This window comes from Garra rufa, unplaced genomic scaffold, assembly GCF_049309525.1.
Source record: "Garra rufa unplaced genomic scaffold, GarRuf1.0 hap1_unplaced_002, whole genome shotgun sequence".
In the NCBI taxonomy this organism is placed as follows: Eukaryota; Metazoa; Chordata; class Actinopteri; order Cypriniformes; family Cyprinidae; genus Garra; species Garra rufa.
The window spans coordinates 13,541,657-13,559,910 of NW_027394277.1; the positions used below are offsets into that span (position 1 = coordinate 13,541,657).

At 41.7% G+C, this 18,254-nt stretch overlaps 1 protein-coding gene and 3 non-coding genes across 4 annotated transcripts in view; 1 reads left to right on the forward strand and 3 right to left on the reverse strand.

Annotated features, from left to right (window-relative positions):
• The window catches only part of LOC141305375 (uncharacterized), a 566,500-nt gene that overhangs the window by 454,924 nt on the left and 93,322 nt on the right, over positions 1-18,254 (forward strand). The window lies entirely within an intron of this gene.
• On the reverse strand, positions 10,163-10,235 carry trnav-cac (transfer RNA valine (anticodon CAC)). The gene has a single exon. It is a non-coding gene; the product is annotated as a tRNA-Val (tRNA).
• On the reverse strand, positions 11,218-11,290 carry trnav-cac (transfer RNA valine (anticodon CAC)). The gene has a single exon. It is a non-coding gene; the product is annotated as a tRNA-Val (tRNA).
• trnav-cac (transfer RNA valine (anticodon CAC)) lies at positions 12,280-12,352 on the reverse strand. The gene has a single exon. It is a non-coding gene; the product is annotated as a tRNA-Val (tRNA).

Consider the following 18,254-nt stretch of genomic DNA (forward strand, 5'->3'; position numbering starts at 1 on the left):
GTTTTCTGACAGACGGATATTAAGGACATAAACATTGTTAACGACACATTTGTACATTCTCTAACACACATATTTTGGATACACAGGTCATTTGTGTGTAAAAATAGTAAATACATCATGTCCTTATTTTTTTTACTCTAACAAAAGTTATAGGAGCGTTGTTTCAAATTCATTCAGGCGCGAATTTAGACGCATATTCGCGTTTGGTGTGAACGCAGCATATTAGCGTTAGCCGCGCTTATGCTAACGATTCACTACACAAACGGTGATGTTTATTTCTGTCTGACATTCAAATAAAAATATGCAATAATGCTCTAAATATGAAATTAAAATGAAACTTACCTTACTTGAACTCTTTCATTTGATCCCTGAGTCGGTCTTTGAGGTGTTTTAAGTTTGATGTGTTTCCTCCTTTTGAGAGAACCTAGACCACATCCTTTGCAAATAGTTTTTTGATGATCTATGATGTTCGCCTTGTTCAGCCGCAAATCCAAACTACTTGGACCAAGCCTGGCTCTTTGTCAACAAGTGGAGTCGGAGCCGCGGCATCAGCAGCGGCAGTTGAAGAGAGCGCAACTGCGCAGTGCGCACCTTTTGTATAGCGGGCGCATCAAGAACCGGGTTGACCGGATAGTCGGTACCACCGGTACTAAAGAAAACCTGGTACCGTAACGTTTTAATTTTTTTAGTACCGACTTGGTACCGAAGTACCGGGACTTTTGACAACACTAATGCATACAATTAATGTTTTACGTCCAAGGCAAAAAGCTGTTTCCGCTCAGTTTGGAACCGAGGACCTTTCGCGTGTAAAGCGAACGTGATGACCACTACAGAAACCTGACGGGGAGGCTCTCTTCTTTTAACACTACTTGGCAGAAGAGGCCTTTGTAGTGTAAGATTGTAATAGGGATTAATTACATAATAATTTATAATTTAGCTCAAAGGGAATCGAATATGATTCAATAGGGAATTTGAACAGAATCGCTGTTTTACGGCTGTTTCAGAGTCGACGCGCGATTCATTCACAAGTCGTCTAACAGAAACTCTGCAATGGATATTACTATCCAGAATATAGTGAAAACACTATATATTAGCACAGTAGCAAAATCAGCAGTTTAAGGCAGTAACTTGTAAGCACGAAACACAAGATACTTAATAAAAATATGAATTTATTAGATAAACCTAACACATACAAACTAATCTAACATAAACACGCATTCACACAGGTTGCAGAAAGAGAAAATGAGGAAAGAATGAGTTTAAAGGAATGAAAATATGAAGTCCCAAGTTATAGCAATGTGCATTTGCTTAGACCTGAACAACCATCAATCACTTAATTAACCCTCGTATTGAGTCTCTCAAAGAGGTTATTAAACTTTATATCAAAATGCACCAGTTCAGTAAGATTCTAGAGGTTACTTGCGCATTGCCTTTGGGAATTCCTTTGGTTGCGTCGCTTCAAAAAGGGTTTTCCCGAGGTTGCTGATTGGTTGGGGGTCGGTCAATGTGATGTCTTCTTGGGCGTTGGCTGGATATGAGAGATGTGCGTGCGCTGTTAAAGTTCAGGTCCGCGAAGACGTTTAAGTCGGTCGCGGCTTGCACAAACTTAACTAGACACGAAACTCTCAACGGAAAGAAATAAAAAAAAGATTAAAGAAAAAAAAACAGAAGTGGAATGATCTCCTCATGTTTCCTTTAGATGAGGAGGCTGGCATTCAGGCCAGGCGGCGTCGAGACGCCGCGGCGCGAAGCACGTGAAGAGCGTTGTAAGGAGTGAGAAAAGTTGCAAGAGAAGAGAGAGATTTGAGGGTGTCCTTGAGTTTTTAAACTCAGCCTTTGGACACCTCCCAAAATGATGTCTTGACCAATTAGAACATTGGCTGAACTCCGGTGGGCTGCTGGTTTCACCTTCCAAACCACAAATCACAATGTTATCTTATTAGTCCCGTGATCCCAAATTCCCGCTCTTTGCAGAGATAAATTTGGACATGATTTCTATAACAAGACTATAATACATTTCGCAAAGAATTGAATTACAGGAACATTTTGAGAATGCGATTTCCAACTCGGACATATCAAACATCAATATAAACCATTAAACTATTCAAGAGTTATCAAAAGGGACATACACAATGAGTGATTAAAACATAATAGACAAATGTATGGGTTACATATATGAATAGGAAATTATGCAGAGAAATGATGAGTTGCTCATGAGTCCTTTAAGCATAATTTTGGGTGCATATGTACATCAATAGACAGTTTTCTGTGCCCTTCTGTGAGGGTCTGTTCTCTAAGCTGGGAGGTCAAAAGTTTAGGGAAGGAATTTCCGTTGTGTCCTGTGTGTGGGGGAAAACCAACCATATCGCTAATGACTTTAATCATGTGATGTTCAAAATGTGCATCTCTTTGACCATTAATCTTGGTTACTTGCTCCAAATTTGACAATCTCCTTATTCGAAGGATTTGATTATGAAGAAGTGTCTTTGTGTTAATTTTGCAAGTTCTTGGTTAGTTAGGTCTGCTTCAGGCTGGCGTTCTGGCGCCAGCTATGAAACGTCAGATTTATGATAGGGGGCCTCTTGTGGAATGTGAGTCTGTAGTGTTTTTACTTCTAATCGACTCTCCCAAATTGTTTGATTCGCGCTGATATCCCTACATATCCCCCTTTCGCTCGGTGATGTGTTGTTGGCAGAAGACATCGACGAGCGCTGGAGAAACACAGGCAGAAGAAGCAGACACAAACACAGCAAACAACAAGACAACACTTCCAGGACAGTTACTGTACCGGTGCATGGCATTACGCTATTCAGGTACATGTCGTACCTGGAAAATGGTCGAATTCACCTAGATATTGTTGTTCAAATTTGTTTTTGTATGATGATCCTTTGATCAAATTTTGTGATTAAGTTTGTTTGTTTATTTTAGGTATTAAATTTAGAGACGTTCACCTTAGTTTATGGTGACATCATCTTTGGTAAAATGAGTTGACCTATCTTGCATGGAGCTCTCTGGCTCCCATTCAGTTCAGAATGGTTTGCGGATATTAGGTGTGGCAAGTCAATCCTAATATCAGACCTTTGACCCTTGTAGGGTGGCTAGGAGTTTCACCTGCTAAAGCAAGAGGGGAAGGAAAGCGATAGGCAAGAGGAAAAAAAAACAAAACAAAGAAAATTAGCTGCGGGTTTTCCTAGTCAGAGTTGCGAGTACTATTGAGCTAGGATGGCAGGTGCAGCTGATGTGTCATGTACCTTAACATAGTGTCAGGTGTTCTACCTGGGGTGAGGCTAGTTGCATGTTGTAAAACTATGTTAAACTGAGATTTGAATATTCTACTCGTGGGAAGAATATGTTTGTCAAAGGTGTTATCAGTAGGTGTGGTTACCTCTGGGTGTGAAAGTTAATTGTGTAGTGTATGTATGGTCAGATCTGTTTCAGTCTGTTTTGGCTCCCCCTTTTCTTGTAGGTCGGTGAAGATGCTCTCTGCATCCTTGGCTTGGATGAGGGTGTGTTCAGATGGGGGTCAGTCCAGCAAGGCAGGAAGTTCTTTAGCAGACAGTCGGAGGTAGTTTGGCATGGCTGTGTGAAGCTGGGGTGCAAAACTTTGTCTCCTATGTTGCATTTCACTTGTGATGCCTTCTGGTTGTAGCAGACTTTCTGACCTTCTGTGCTTTAGTGGTTGCTGTTGCACAGACATGAATGTGGTTCATGGAGTTGAAGTTCATTTGACAGTTTCTTTGTAAGTGATGGGTGACTGAGGTGATGTTCTTTGGTACCTCAGAGTTTTCATCAGCGGTTGGCCGTGAGAGACTTGTTTGTTCTGGGTGGTTGTTGAACAGGTGCTTGTCATCTCTGATGCGGTGGTATACCAGGTGATTGTCGGCCTTCCGTTCTGTCGCTGGTCACAGCGAGCATGACTTCTGTTTCTAGTCATTTGTGTCTAGCTGGTTTTCAAGGAACTCTTTCAGTTGTTTCATGACTTGTTCCATGTCTTCTGAGGGTGAACGGTCTTGTTCTTGTGTAGACTTAGCACTGTGGGTGTCTAAGTGGTGCTGATGTGGGTTCTGTCTTTGCTTACCCACTCTAGTTGTTGTTGGACAAGCCGGTCGTTTGGCTTTGCACGTCCAGTTAGGTTTCCAGCTGATCCTTTCTTTTGGATTTCTTGAGAAGTGTGGCTGGTCCCATGGCTTTTCCCCAGCGGTTGGGCTGATAGCTGTTGTGGACATGGGGCTCACGTTCTCTTTGCTCTTGATGGAAGACTCGGGTGTTGTGATGCCACTGGGTGTCGTCCAGTGCAAGGCTTGAGTCTTCGGTTACAGAGTTCAAGAGTGTGGAGGTTTTGTTACCTTTCTTTGAGGTCAACTTTTGCTTGGTGTAGGCCTTCTGTGTTAGATCGCGCAACTGTTGGATGGTCATGGAGCGCGGACAGGCCATGACGCCGAGGTGACGACTGACTCCAGGGTGCAGATTTTTCAGGAAAAGGCTTTTGAAATTCACCTCTTCTTCAAGGTCAAGTTTGTTGTGTGCACCGAAGTAGGCTTTTCGGAGTCGGTTGTAGTAGGTTTGTGGCGTCTCTTGTCGACCTTGTTTGGTCTCCAAGGCGGTTAACAGTCCATATTCAGACTCAGGGTCTGTAAACTCTTTGATCAGGACCTCACAAAGTAGCTGGTAGTTTGACTTTGTGTGACTGAGTTGTCGATCTATGAAGTTTCGTACCTGGACACTTGACGTTGCTCTTAGGAGGTACAACCTGTCTCTGTCAGTCACATGAGGTCTCATTTCTAAATGAAAATTAATATCTTGCAGGTGGGCCTGGATGTCGTGGCCCTCTTTGGAGTTCGGGTCAAACTGGCTGATGCTTTTAGACAGCTTGTTGAGGTCTTTGATGGTCAACCCATGTGCAGTTCCAGGGACTGCTTGGATGGGGTTTCTGCTTTCAGTGGCAGGAAAGAGCTGTGTGGCGAAGGCCAGTGAGGTTTCGGGTGGTGGCCCTTCGCTTCTTTCATTGAATGCCAGTTCTTGGATGTGAGACTTAGCTTTGCTCAGCAGTGGTGAAGCTGAGATATGTTTCTCTCTTCTTGGCTCTTGTTTCAGCTCACAAGCATCTTTGAGTTCTTTTCTGACCATGTAGAGCTCATCATTGACATCATGTAGATGTTGGGTCAGATTGTCTATTTCAGTGCTGTACCTTTCAAGGTGGTTTTCTAAGGCACTGATTTCAGCATTCTTGTCGCTGATGTCGTTCTGGGCTTTCTCTAGTAGCTGTTCGGCATACTGGAGTCTGTTTACCAGGTCTCTCTGGGCAACCTTTGCTTGTTGCTGGTCAAGTTGAGCTGTTGCCAGGGCTGCTTGGAGCTTTTTAACTTGTTCCGTTGTTTCCTGCTCCCTCTCGTTGGGTGCTTTGAGTTGATCTTGAACTTTCACTTCCAGCTTGTCTATGCGGCGTTGAGCACGTGACAGCTCCTCTTGAAGATGGGTGATGTGCTTGTCGCTCAGTTTCAGCTGGGTTGTGAAGGCATCGCTTAGGGAGCTGGTGATTTTGACTAGCTCCTCGTGGTTGTTGTTCTGGCTTGAATCTTGTGTCAGGAACCTTCTCATTACGAATAATAACAGTTCAAAGGTCTTGGGGGTGAGGCTGTCCGTCATGCCACTCAGCCAAGTGTTCACATCTTCCCCATAGGCAAGGGGGTCTGCAGTCTGTGGCATGTTGGCACGCCGAGGAGAAGGGAGACTGACACAGATCTGTGTGAGGTAGAAGCCTATGTGTGGTGGGACAACTAAGTGTTGTGTCAGTGATTGTGAACCCCTAATGAAGTGTGGCGAAGATAGTGTTGGTCTCAGGGTGTCTAGGTAGACTAGGGATTTGAAGACTTCGTCACTCTAATGAGGAAGAAGAAAAAAGGAGAAAAAGGTGAAAACAGGTCAGTGAAATAAAACAATTCCCTTTTCCAATGGGAGGAATTTTACCAAGATTTTGTTAAAAAGGTAAACAATATTATTATATCTCGGTTCGAGACGTGAGAATATAATAATAGTGCTGGTATCTCTTTTCTTAGTCTGACAGGATTGACACCGAACACCTTACAGTTGGACCGCTTACCAAGGAGGCTTCGAAAACAACGGGTGTTCAACACTTATCTCTAATAATTGATCTCAGTATGGGATGAGATGCAAAAATTTGGAATGCGTTTTCAAATTCACGGAGGTTAGGAAGAACGAAAGAGGGTTTGATTACAATCAAATTCATAAGGATGATTACTGTTCTTTGACAAGATTTTGCATTTCATTCACTTAGAATCGATTGATGGTTCTTACAGGTCCCTGCAAATGTGAGGAGGAAAGAAGAAAGAAAACAGGAGAGACTTGGGTAGAAGGGAAGGGAAGGAGACTCAGTAAATTGAGTGGATTGGGTCCACTCACAGGCTGCGTGGCTGTTATACCCGACTACGAGTAGAGTGTCGTTTTATAGTTGCTGCACAACTAATAAAACAACAATAAAATTTGAGTGAAAGAGAGTTGTCTTTCTAATTTATTTGAACTCGTAGTGAGGGATAACAATGTCTCCTATTAAAGCTCAGGTGTGTCGTTCCCAAGCTAGGATACAAGGAGGTAAAGGAGAAAGGTAGGGTAAAGTGAAATTAAAAGTAATAAACGGCAAAGTAATCAAAATGAAATTAAATGCAGGAGGAAATAAAACAAAATAAATAAATAAAATAAAAAATAAAAATGGAGGTTAATTGTATAACCAAGAGAGGAAGAAATAGGGGTAAAAACGCAATTAAAGAAATGAGTAAGTGTGATTCTGAATAGAATCTGTTGATAGGGGTAAATCAATTAATTAGGTAAAATAAGTTACCCTTAACTTTCAAAGTTCAAGGCTTATTAGTACCTAAAATGATTGACCTAAAAGAGAGAATACTAGAAATAATGATCATATGAAATGACCAGATGAGGAAATTCAAATGAGTCCAAATAAATTTAATGTTTGAATTAAATTTGAATTTGTCACAATTAATAATTGTGAAGTAATGTTCCCCTTTCTAGTAAAATGCATATAAAGTGGTAAAGTTAGAAAATTGAGAAATAGGACAGAAAAATAGACCAACAGGTGTATATTAGTTCAGAGGTTTAAAGGGTTAAATCACTTTAGCTTTGCCCACACACACTGTATTCAACCACTGGATGTTAATGCTAACTGCTAACCTTTGAGGCTAATCTTTAGCATAGACTTCAATGTAAAAGCAACAGTTTCGTTAGCTTAGCAATAGCAACACCGTAGAGTTTGTTTATAGTATGACGTCAATGTGCTGCGCGTGCAGTTCAGAGTTGCTCCGGAAGTAGGTTAAGACTTCCGAGTCACCATCGTAGCTACGGCAACCAAAACAAACTATAGTGAGCTAAGCACATGAAGCATTACATTGCAAGTTCAGTTAAGAATGTTACATGAAATGGCAGCGCATTTCAACACTGTACACATAACAAGACCACTTCTAGTTGGTTTTGCGATGTGGCGCTTTAAACTCTTAGTTCGTTCAGAGTTGGATTTAAACTTTATTTAAGTGGCAGCTTGGCGCTGCAAATGAGGAAACAAAATAATAAATGATCTCGGCGGATCATAAATCTCCGTGCCAGTTTCTCTGAGCACGTAGACACAACGGATTTTATTCGCTGTTGTTTAGAGTTAAACTTTACTTGATCAAGATTTAAAACACTCCCGTTTAAATCGCACTGTTTCACTTAGTGAACAGACACAAACAGGCAAGCATTATTTCTAATGTTTAACCAGGGGAGTCAAATTACATAGTTGCTTTGACAATGGAACACGCATTGACAATTAAACTATGAATAATAAGGCCTTTAAAAATAGATTGAGGGACACGCTCAAACTATTCTTTATCCGTCGATTTATTTTCACTTTTATTTACTGTAGTTTAGCTCCGTTCAGCTAACGGTGACTGAGATTCCCTGCCGGGAATATAGCAATTGAATGGCACTGGAACACGCAATGACATTAATTCAACTATAGATAAGGCATTACAGAAAATGAGGGACACGCTCAATTTCGACCTTATTGTACGATCTCAGACCTTAACTTTAAACTCACTTACTACAGTTTAAAAAGTAGAGAGACGTTCTCGAGTTACCGTCCTCTGCATTCACTCTAGGTTTCATTCATTCAAGCGGGCGGGCGGCCGCGCTGCTTACGTCACACACACACACACGCACATGCAGTCTAGACTCAGACGCTCTCATCCACAGAAATAGAAAATATTAAATAACTTGGTTGTGCTTACAATTTAGATTAAACTGCCCGCATTCTCTCCACCAATTATGTAAGATTGTAATAGGGATTAATTACATAATAATTTATAATTTAGCTCAAAGGGAATCGAATATGATTCAATAGGGAATTTGAACAGAATCGCTGTTTTACGGCTGTTTCAGAGTCGACGCGCGATTCATTCACAAGTCGTCTAACAGAAACTCTGCAATGGATATTACTATCCAGAATATAGTGAAAACACTATATATTAGCACAGTAGCAAAATCAGCAGTTTAAGGCAGTAACTTGTAAGCACGAAACACAAGATACTTAATAAAAATATGAATTTATTAGATAAACCTAACACATACAAACTAATCTAACATAAACACGCATTCACACAGGTTGCAGAAAGAGAAAATGAGGAAAGAATGAGTTTAAAGGAATGAAAATATGAAGTCCCAAGTTATAGCAATGTGCATTTGCTTAGACCTGAACAACCATCAATCACTTAATTAACCCTCGTATTGAGTCTCTCAAAGAGGTTATTAAACTTTATATCAAAATGCACCAGTTCAGTAAGATTCTAGAGGTTACTTGCGCATTGCCTTTGGGAATTCCTTTGGTTGCGTCGCTTCAAAAAGGGTTTTCCCGAGGTTGCTGATTGGTTGGGGGTCGGTCAATGTGATGTCTTCTTGGGCGTTGGCTGGATATGAGAGATGTGCGTGCGCTGTTAAAGTTCAGGTCCGCGAAGACGTTTAAGTCGGTCGCGGCTTGCACAAACTTAACTAGACACGAAACTCTCAACGGAAAGAAATAAAAAAAAGATTAAAGAAAAAAAAACAGAAGTGGAGTGATCTCCTCATGTTTCCTTTAGATGAGGAGGCTGGCATTCAGGCCAGGCGGCGTCGAGACGCCGCGGCGCGAAGCACGTGAAGAGCGTTGTAAGGAGTGAGAAAAGTTGCAAGAGAAGAGAGAGATTTGAGGGTGTCCTTGAGTTTTTAAACTCAGCCTTTGGACACCTCCCAAAATGATGTCTTGACCAATTAGAACATTGGCTGAACTCCGGTGGGCTGCTGGTTTCACCTTCCAAACCACAAATCACAATGTTATCTTATTAGTCCCGTGATCCCAAATTCCCGCTCTTTGCAGAGATAAATTTGGACATGATTTCTATAACAAGACTATAATACATTTCGCAAAGAATTGAATTACAGGAACATTTTGAGAATGCGATTTCCAACTCGGACATATCAAACATCAATATAAACCATTAAACTATTCAAGAGTTATCAAAAGGGACATACACAATGAGTGATTAAAACATAATAGACAAATGTATGGGTTACATATATGAATAGGAAATTATGCAGAGAAATGATGAGTTGCTCATGAGTCCTTTAAGCATAATTTTGGGTGCATATGTACATCAATAGACAGTTTTCTGTGCCCTTCTGTGAGGGTCTGTTCTCTAAGCTGGGAGGTCAAAAGTTTAGGGAAGGAATTTCCGTTGTGTCCTGTGTGTGGGGGAAAACCAACCATATCGCTAATGACTTTAATCATGTGATGTTCAAAATGTGCATCTCTTTGACCATTAATCTTGGTTACTTGCTCCAAATTTGACAATCTCCTTATTCGAAGGATTTGATTATGAAGAAGTGTCTTTGTGTTAATTTTGCAAGTTCTTGGTTAGTTAGGTCTGCTTCAGGCTGGCGTTCTGGCGCCAGCTATGAAACGTCAGATTTATGATGGGGGGCCTCTTGTGGAATGTGAGTCTGTAGTGTTTTTACTTCTAATCGACTCTCCCAAATTGTTTGATTCGCGCTGATATCCCTACAGTAGTGTTGATTAAGAATGCAGCAGAGCCTGGTTTAAGTAATTTTGGAAAAAGCCAGTAGCTGTTTCCACCCAGTTTCGAACTGGGGACCTTTCGCGTGTGAGGCGAACGTGATAACCACTACACTATGGAAACTTGCAAAAAGTACACAGCCAGCAATCTCCTGGTGATCGCTTGCTGTAAAACGAATAAAGGAAAAGATAACTAAATCCCTCCCCTGACTTTGCAAACAGTTCATGTTTACCCACGAAAGAGAAACACTGTTTCTCCTCGGTTTCGAACCGATGACCTTTCGCGTGTTAGGCGAACGTGATGACCACTACACTACAGAAACTTGATTAGGATCCACCGTTCTTTTAACTCGGCTTGGCAGAAGGCCTTTGTAGTGTTGACGAATAAAGCAATAGATCCCTACTTAAGCAATTTTGGAAAAAGCCACTAGCTGTTGCCACCCAGTTTCGAACTGGGGACCTTTCGCATGAGGCGAACTTGACAACCACTACACTATTGAATCCCGTGCGGAGATGACTGCCAGCAATCTCCTGGTGATCGCTTGTGGAAGAGCGAACTAAGGAAAAGATAATTAAACACCTCACCTGACTTTGCAAACATTTCATGTTTTCCCACAAAAGAGAAACACTGTCTCTGCTCGGTAAATCCACTTGGCAGAAGGCAATTGTATTGTTTACGAAGAAAGCAGTAGATCCCCACTTAAACAATTTTGGAAAAAGCCAACAGCTGTTTCAGCACAGTTTTAAACTGGGGACCTTTCGTATGTGAGGTGAATGTGATAACCATTACACTACAGAAACTTGTGCAGAGAAGACAGCCAGCAATCTCGTGGTGATCGCTTGTTGAAAAACCTATAAAGGAAAAGATTACTAAATCTCTCGTCTGACGATGCAAACAATTAATGTTTTACGTCCAAGGCAAAAAGCTGTTTCCGCTCAGTTTGAAACCGAGGACCTTTCGCGTGTAAAGCAAACGTGATGACCACTACAGAAACCTGACGGGGAGCCTCTCTTCTTTTAACACTACTTGGCAGAAGAGGCCTTTGTAGTGTTGACTAAGAATGCAGCAGAGCCTGGCTTAAGCAAATTTGGAAAAAGCCAGTACCTGTTTCCACCCAGTTTCGAACTGGGGACCTCTCGCGTGTGAGGCGAACGTGATAACCACTACACTATGGAAACTTGCATAAAGTACACAGCCAGCAATCTCCTGGTGATCGCTTGCTGTAAAACGAATAAAGGAAAAGATAACTATAACTAAATCCCTCCCCTGACTTTGCAAACAGTTCATGTTTACCCACAAAAGAGAAACACTGTTTCTGCTCTGTTTCGAACCGAGGACCTTTCGCGTGTTAGGCGAACGTGATGACCACTACACTACAGAAACTTGATTAGGATCTACCGTTCTTTTATCTCGGCTTGGCAGAAGGCCTTTGTAGTGTTGACGAATAAAGCAACAGATCCCTACTTAAGCAATTTTGGAAAAAGCCACCAGCTGTTGCCACCCAGTTTCGAACTGGGGACCTTTCGCATGAGGCGAACGTGACAACCACTACACTATGGAATCCCGTGCAGAGATTACTGCCAGCAATCTCCTGGTGATCGCTTGTGGAAGAGCGAACTAAGGAAAAGATAATTAAACACCTCACCTGACTTTGCAAACATTTCATGTTTTCCCACAAAAGAGAAACTCTGTTTCTGCTCGGTAAATCCACTTGGCAGAAGGCATTTGTAGTGTTTACGAAGAAAGCAGTAGATCCCTACTTAAACAATTTTGGAAAAAAGCCAACAGCTGTTTCAAAACAGTTTCAAACTGGGGACCTTTCGTGTGTGAGGTGAACGTGATAACCATTACACTACAGAAACTTGTGCAGAGAAGACAGCCAGCAATCTCGTGGTGATCGCTTGTTGAAAAACCTATAAAGGAAAAGATTACTAAATCTCTCGTCTGACGATGCAAACAATTAATGTTTTACGTCCAAGGCAAAAAGCTGTTTCCGCTCAGTTTGGAACCGAGGACCTTTCGCGTGTAAAGCGAACGTGATGACCACTACAGAAACCTGACGGGGAGGCTCTCTTCTTTTAACACTACTTGGCAGAAGAGGCCTTTGTAGTGTTGACTAAGAATGCAGCAGAGCCTGGTTTAAGTAATTTTGGAAAAAGCCAGTAGCTGTTTCCACCCAGTTTCGAACTGGGGACCTTTCGCGTGTGAGGCGAACGTGATAACCACTACACTATGGAAACTTGCAAAAAGTACACAGCCAGCAATCTCCTGGTGATCGCTTGCTGTAAAACGAATAAAGGAAAAGATAACTAAATCCCTCCCCTGACTTTGCAAACAGTTCATGTTTACCCACGAAAGAGAAACACTGTTTCTCCTCGGTTTCGAACCGATGACCTTTCGCGTGTTAGGCGAACGTGATGACCACTACACTACAGAAACTTGATTAGGATCCACCGTTCTTTTAACTCGGCTTGGCAGAAGGCCTTTGTAGTGTTGACGAATAAAGCAATAGATCCCTACTTAAGCAATTTTGGAAAAAGCCACCAGCTGTTGCCACCCAGTTTCGAACTGGGGACCTTTCGCATGAGGCGAACTTGACAACCACTACACTATGGAATCCCGTGCAGAGATGACTGCCAGCAATCTCCTGGTGATCGCTTGTGGAAGAGCGAACTAAGGAAAAGATAATTAAACACCTCACCTGACTTTGCAAACATTTCATGTTTTCCCACAAAAGAGAAACACTGTCTCTGCTCGGTAAATCCACTTGGCAGAAGGCAATTGTATTGTTTACGAAGAAAGCAGTAGATCCCCACTTAAACAATTTTGGAAAAAGCCAACAGCTGTTTCAGCACAGTTTTAAACTGGGGACCTTTCGTATGTGAGGTGAATGTGATAACCATTACACTACAGAAACTTGTGCAGAGAAGACAGCCAGCAATCTCGTGGTGATCGCTTGTTGAAAAACCTATAAAGGAAAAGATTACTAAATCTCTCGTCTGACGATGCAAACAATTAATGTTTTACGTCCAAGGCAAAAAGCTGTTTCCGCTCAGTTTGAAACCGAGGACCTTTCGCGTGTAAAGCAAACGTGATGACCACTACAGAAACCTGACGGGGAGCCTCTCTTCTTTTAACACTACTTGGCAGAAGAGGCCTTTGTAGTGTTGACTAAGAATGCAGCAGAGCCTGGCTTAAGCAAATTTGGAAAAAGCCAGTAGCTGTTTCCACCCAGTTTCGAACTGGGGACCCCCGCGCGGCAGCCGAAAATAGTTAAGCTTAACTTCCCTTAACTTTTCCCATTCATTCTCTATGGTAGTGCTTAACACTACGGATGCTATATATATTTGGCCACGTGTAGATTTCATGGCGCTGTTTCGCCTTTTCCCGTGGCGGGGAATTTAAGAAGTCTAGTGTCATCTGTCAATCATTCGCTGTGAGTGGAGGAGGGGAGAACAGTTTTACGATCGGTGGGTATCTGTTTACCGAATTGTTGTACAAAACAAAACTATTTTGCTGACAAGAATTTATTGTCTAAAGTACCTTTGCTCACACATTACCTTTTTTCAAAAAGTGACCGCTCAGATGACCGCTGTTTTTACGTCGAGTTCGAGATCAACGCAATTAAAGCCGTCAAACCGAGAAGGTAAGTTGAATGCTATACTTTAGCAGTATTAACTTACTGTATTGTATTTACAAAATCATATATATTGCATGTATATTCTCATGTATTGGTTTTTGTGAGAGTGAATGTTTCATTATTGATCTCTTACTATGTACTTCAAATGTTTAAACAAATGTTAACATTGATAAGATACTTATAATGTAATTAATATGTATTACACACGTATATTACCTTTAAATGACAAAAAAGTGCATGTAATTTACTGTTATAATTTAAAAGGTGTGTATAAAACAACATTTTTAATTAGTTAAACTTGTTTTTATATATACATTTGCATATTAAATATTTTTATATACACACACATATATTAAATGAAATATATAATAAATATTACATAACACAAATTTATTAAACATTACTTTAAACTTAAAGTATCTTATGCTCTAAGTCTGCATTTATTCAGCTAATAAACAGTTATATTATTAAATATTATTACAATTTAAAATAACTATTTTATATATAACTGATGCTGATGTCTTATTTCATTATATTATGTATTTTCATGTGGCCATGATTTCAGAGCAGCATCATGAAGAAAACAGTTTTTTTTCCCGGGACAGTCAAGGTGTCTTTCAGGAAAGGACCATCGGGTCATTTACGCCGGGACCCATCAGAAGAGGCAAAAAGAATTAAAGACAACCCTTCACTGCAGGATAAGTCAACACCTCAAAGAGAAGATCTGGTCAGGATGAATGCCCGTTCTGTTGTCTTACAGAGAGGAGGGGATGTCTCTGACAGGCAAGAGGTGTTGGGAGAATACATTCTTCAGTTCGGCAAGTACAAGGGCAAGCCTTTCAGGTGGTTATTGGAGAATGATGTCGGCTATGCTTTGTACCTGTTCGATAAGGTTGAGGAAGAAGAACAGGCTGGGCAGTTTAACCCAGAGGGTCCTTGCAAGGACAGCCTCATTTCCTTTCTTGAATACTCAAGAAGCTTTAAGGAAATTGAGGATCTTAAACGGTATCTGTCTCAAAGGCCAAATCCAGTGCCAGTTTTGATAGAGGATGACAATACTGTTGGATTTGGAACAAGAGCAAAAGATACTTGGAGAAAAATTTGGGATACCAGGGCAGATGGATATGCTTTCTTTATAATGAAGCAGAAGTGTGTTCCAGGCAGCAAAATGTACAACTTGCAGCAGTATCTTTTAAAACTGCAGCAAAAACAGCTAACGATAAACACTCCTCCATTGCAATCACCATCAGCTTCTACTGGAAGACCACCTGTTACTTACAGTAGTGCCTCTGATCAGCCTGGTAAGTTAATAAAATTCATGAAAATTTGCTTATATTGATTATTAAAGCCTACTGATGCATTGATTTTGTTTATAGTGATGGAGGAGGATGAAGAACTGGAGAAAATTATGCTGAGTCTTTCTCCAACAAAATATCTAACACAGCTGAGTAAGTGAATTAAGAATCACGTCATGTGTGTTAGACAGAGCCATGTCAAGTTCAGCATGTTTATGACGCATTAAATTGCACACACTGGAGGAAAACTATTCAAATTGTAATGCTTAATTTTCAGGATCATCTGAAGCCATGGGATCCACAGTCTTTTCTACAGCAGGTTAATTTATCACATCAGATTTGGAGGCTTATTCTGTTACATACAGACTTCTGATCCTCCATGTCTGAATTTAATTATCTTAGTTGTTTTTTTGGCAGTGTTCTTGCCTGTTCTAAAAAACATGTTCTTTTGTTCTAACTACTGTTAAGGGTTGAACATGCCAGTGGTGAGGGTGAGTGCACTTCATGAATTGTATGCATGGTATTTAAACTGGTCTTATTTGTTGTTGTGGAATGTTTATTATAACTTGCATTACAAGAATAAATAGAATGATAGAATAAACAATGATTCTAGTAGTTTAATGTAGTCAAGACAATTAAATACACATTGTGTACATTCTGTGTTTTAATATGTTTTTTTATTTTCTCCTTGTGCTGTTTCATGCAGGTCTGCTGCAGCCTCTATCTACATCAGTTCCTGTGTGTAGGCCTTCTCCATGGAGTGAAGTCTCTTTACCACCTGCAACAACACAATCAACACCTGCACCAATGCCGCCTGCACTGACCAAAGCCCCTGTTCCCAGCTACTCGACCAAAAAAGGTTAAGATAGTTAACCACACATCATGTGAATTAGATGTTTTGTTATGTTTTTAATTTCCTCCTTGTGCTGTTTCATGCAGGTCTGCTGCAGCCTCTATCTACATCAGTTCCTGTGTGTAGGCCTTCTCCATGGGGTGAAGTCTCTTTACCACCTGCAACAACACAATCAACACCTGCACCAATGCCGTCTGCACTGACCAAAGTCCCTGTTCCCAGCTACTTGGCCAAAAAAGGTAAAGACAGTTAAATGCATATCATGTGCAATCAGTGTTTTACACACACGCACACACACATATATATATATATATATATATAAATATATATATAAATATAAATTAATAAATTTACTTTTACTTTGGGATTTATGCAGTTCTGCCGACATCACGCGCAGTCTCTAGTCCTCCCAGTCCCAGTATGCCTTCTTCACAGACTGATGGTTCTGTACCATCTCCTGCAGCACAATCAGCACCTACAACTCCTGCATCAATGCCATCTGCACAGACAGAAGCACCTGTTCCCAGCTACTTGCAAGATATTAGCCGCTGGAACTGTTCTCTTCATCAAAGAATTTGGATGAAGACAGAGATGGAGTCCATGGGGCTCTGGCCAGGATCATACCCAGTAAGAAACCTCATGAATATGGTCTCCTTGTGGCGCTATCCACCTCAGCCTGAGCTTATAGAGACAAACACTGGTCTTCCGTCACCCAAATACTTCCAGCTCCATCCCTTTTTCATTTGGAAACCTGAGCACAGTATAATGGAAAGGCTTAGGAACAATTACATCCTGCCTTGTCTCTACGGCTGTCAAAGTCCTAATGTTGTGTCCTCTGGTGTGGGAAGACCCCGAGTGGTCCTTGGTACTACCAGCCAATATTACATCCTTGCTTCACGTCTGTGTTGTAAGGCATGCAAAAAATACTGGTTCGCTGATAAACCTCAGTGGCTAGACATGCTACCACAGCGATTCACAAACATCTTGCCAGCCTTCCTCACCCATAAGAAGGCAATCTGTAAAACAGTAATGGATGAACTGAGGCGCTCTGGAAAATCCCCTAATGACATGGCCAACCAGCTGTCTGAGGCGCTTCACCTTAAATATGAAAGAGCCCATCTGGCCTACCTTCTCAGTGTGCAGAACGTCAGGGATGCTGAAGCAGGGCTGTATGGTCAGAAAACCATCACTGGGGCACTGAGGAAGGATGACACACCTGGACCGTTTGGGGGTTACGAAGACACTGATGGGTGGCATGGGGTGTCTGTCTCTGCACACTATTTAGTAGAGTGCCTTCTTCATGAATATCAGCGGCAGGAAGCAGCTCTCACTCAGCTCCTACAAGGCACTTTTGGACAGGTGTTCAGGTCAGATCACACACGCAAAGTTGCTAGAAAAGTGACCCTCTCATCTGGCACAATGTCATCCTATGCTGTGATGAATGAGAACTGGATGATTCTGTCCTGGGTGATGCTGCAGAGTGAAAGTGAGCACTCCCTGGAGTCAATGTACTGTGGGCTGGCCAATCGCTACAGTGCTGCTGGTATTCCCAAGGCCAAGTACCAGTGGGTGGACAGGTATGAATCACGAATCAAGGTTATGCATGTCAAATACATTAAACTTAATTTAACTTTCCCCTTTTATGTAATTAGGGACTGCTGTGCCGCTTTCAGAGTGATGGACCCAGGACCTTATGAGCACCAGCAGTGGGAAGCCTGGAGGACCACTGAAGCTATTGTGGCAGAGGTTACATCAGGAAACCTCAAGAATTTACATGCCGCTTGCCGGAAGTTCAATGAGGACATGGTTGTTAAACTGGACTTGTTTCACTGTATGCGGCGGTTCACCAGGGAGTGTTTTTCGGAGCACCATCCTCTGTACAGCTCATTCTGCCAGTTCCTCTCTTCTGCCTTCTCTGTAGTTGATCAAAGTGACATGGAAAAACTGAAGAACGCATACAAATTCTGTGGTATCGAGCCTGCTAATCCCACCAAGCAGCACATCAGAGAGCACTGCAGGACAAAAGTGCCACATCCCAGAGAGCTGCTCCAAAGAGTGGAAGAAGTGCTTCACCATTTCCATCTGGCAAAGGATCCCAACAACATCTTTCTTTTTAAACCATCAATGTTAAAAATGTGGTGGATTCAGCGTATCCACATTCTTAGAGGCTGCCTAAGTGACCCTGAGGTGGAGGAAGGAATCCTCTACAGGCATGGTGGAACCCTACAGCTCAATCATGTCAAGGGTGATGGAGCTGCTGTCCCCATTTGGATCCCCGTCAGAGGCACTTCCCAGCAGGAGGGGTTTCATTTTCACCAGGCTCAGTGGGTAACAGGCAATCGCGTCTCTCCTGA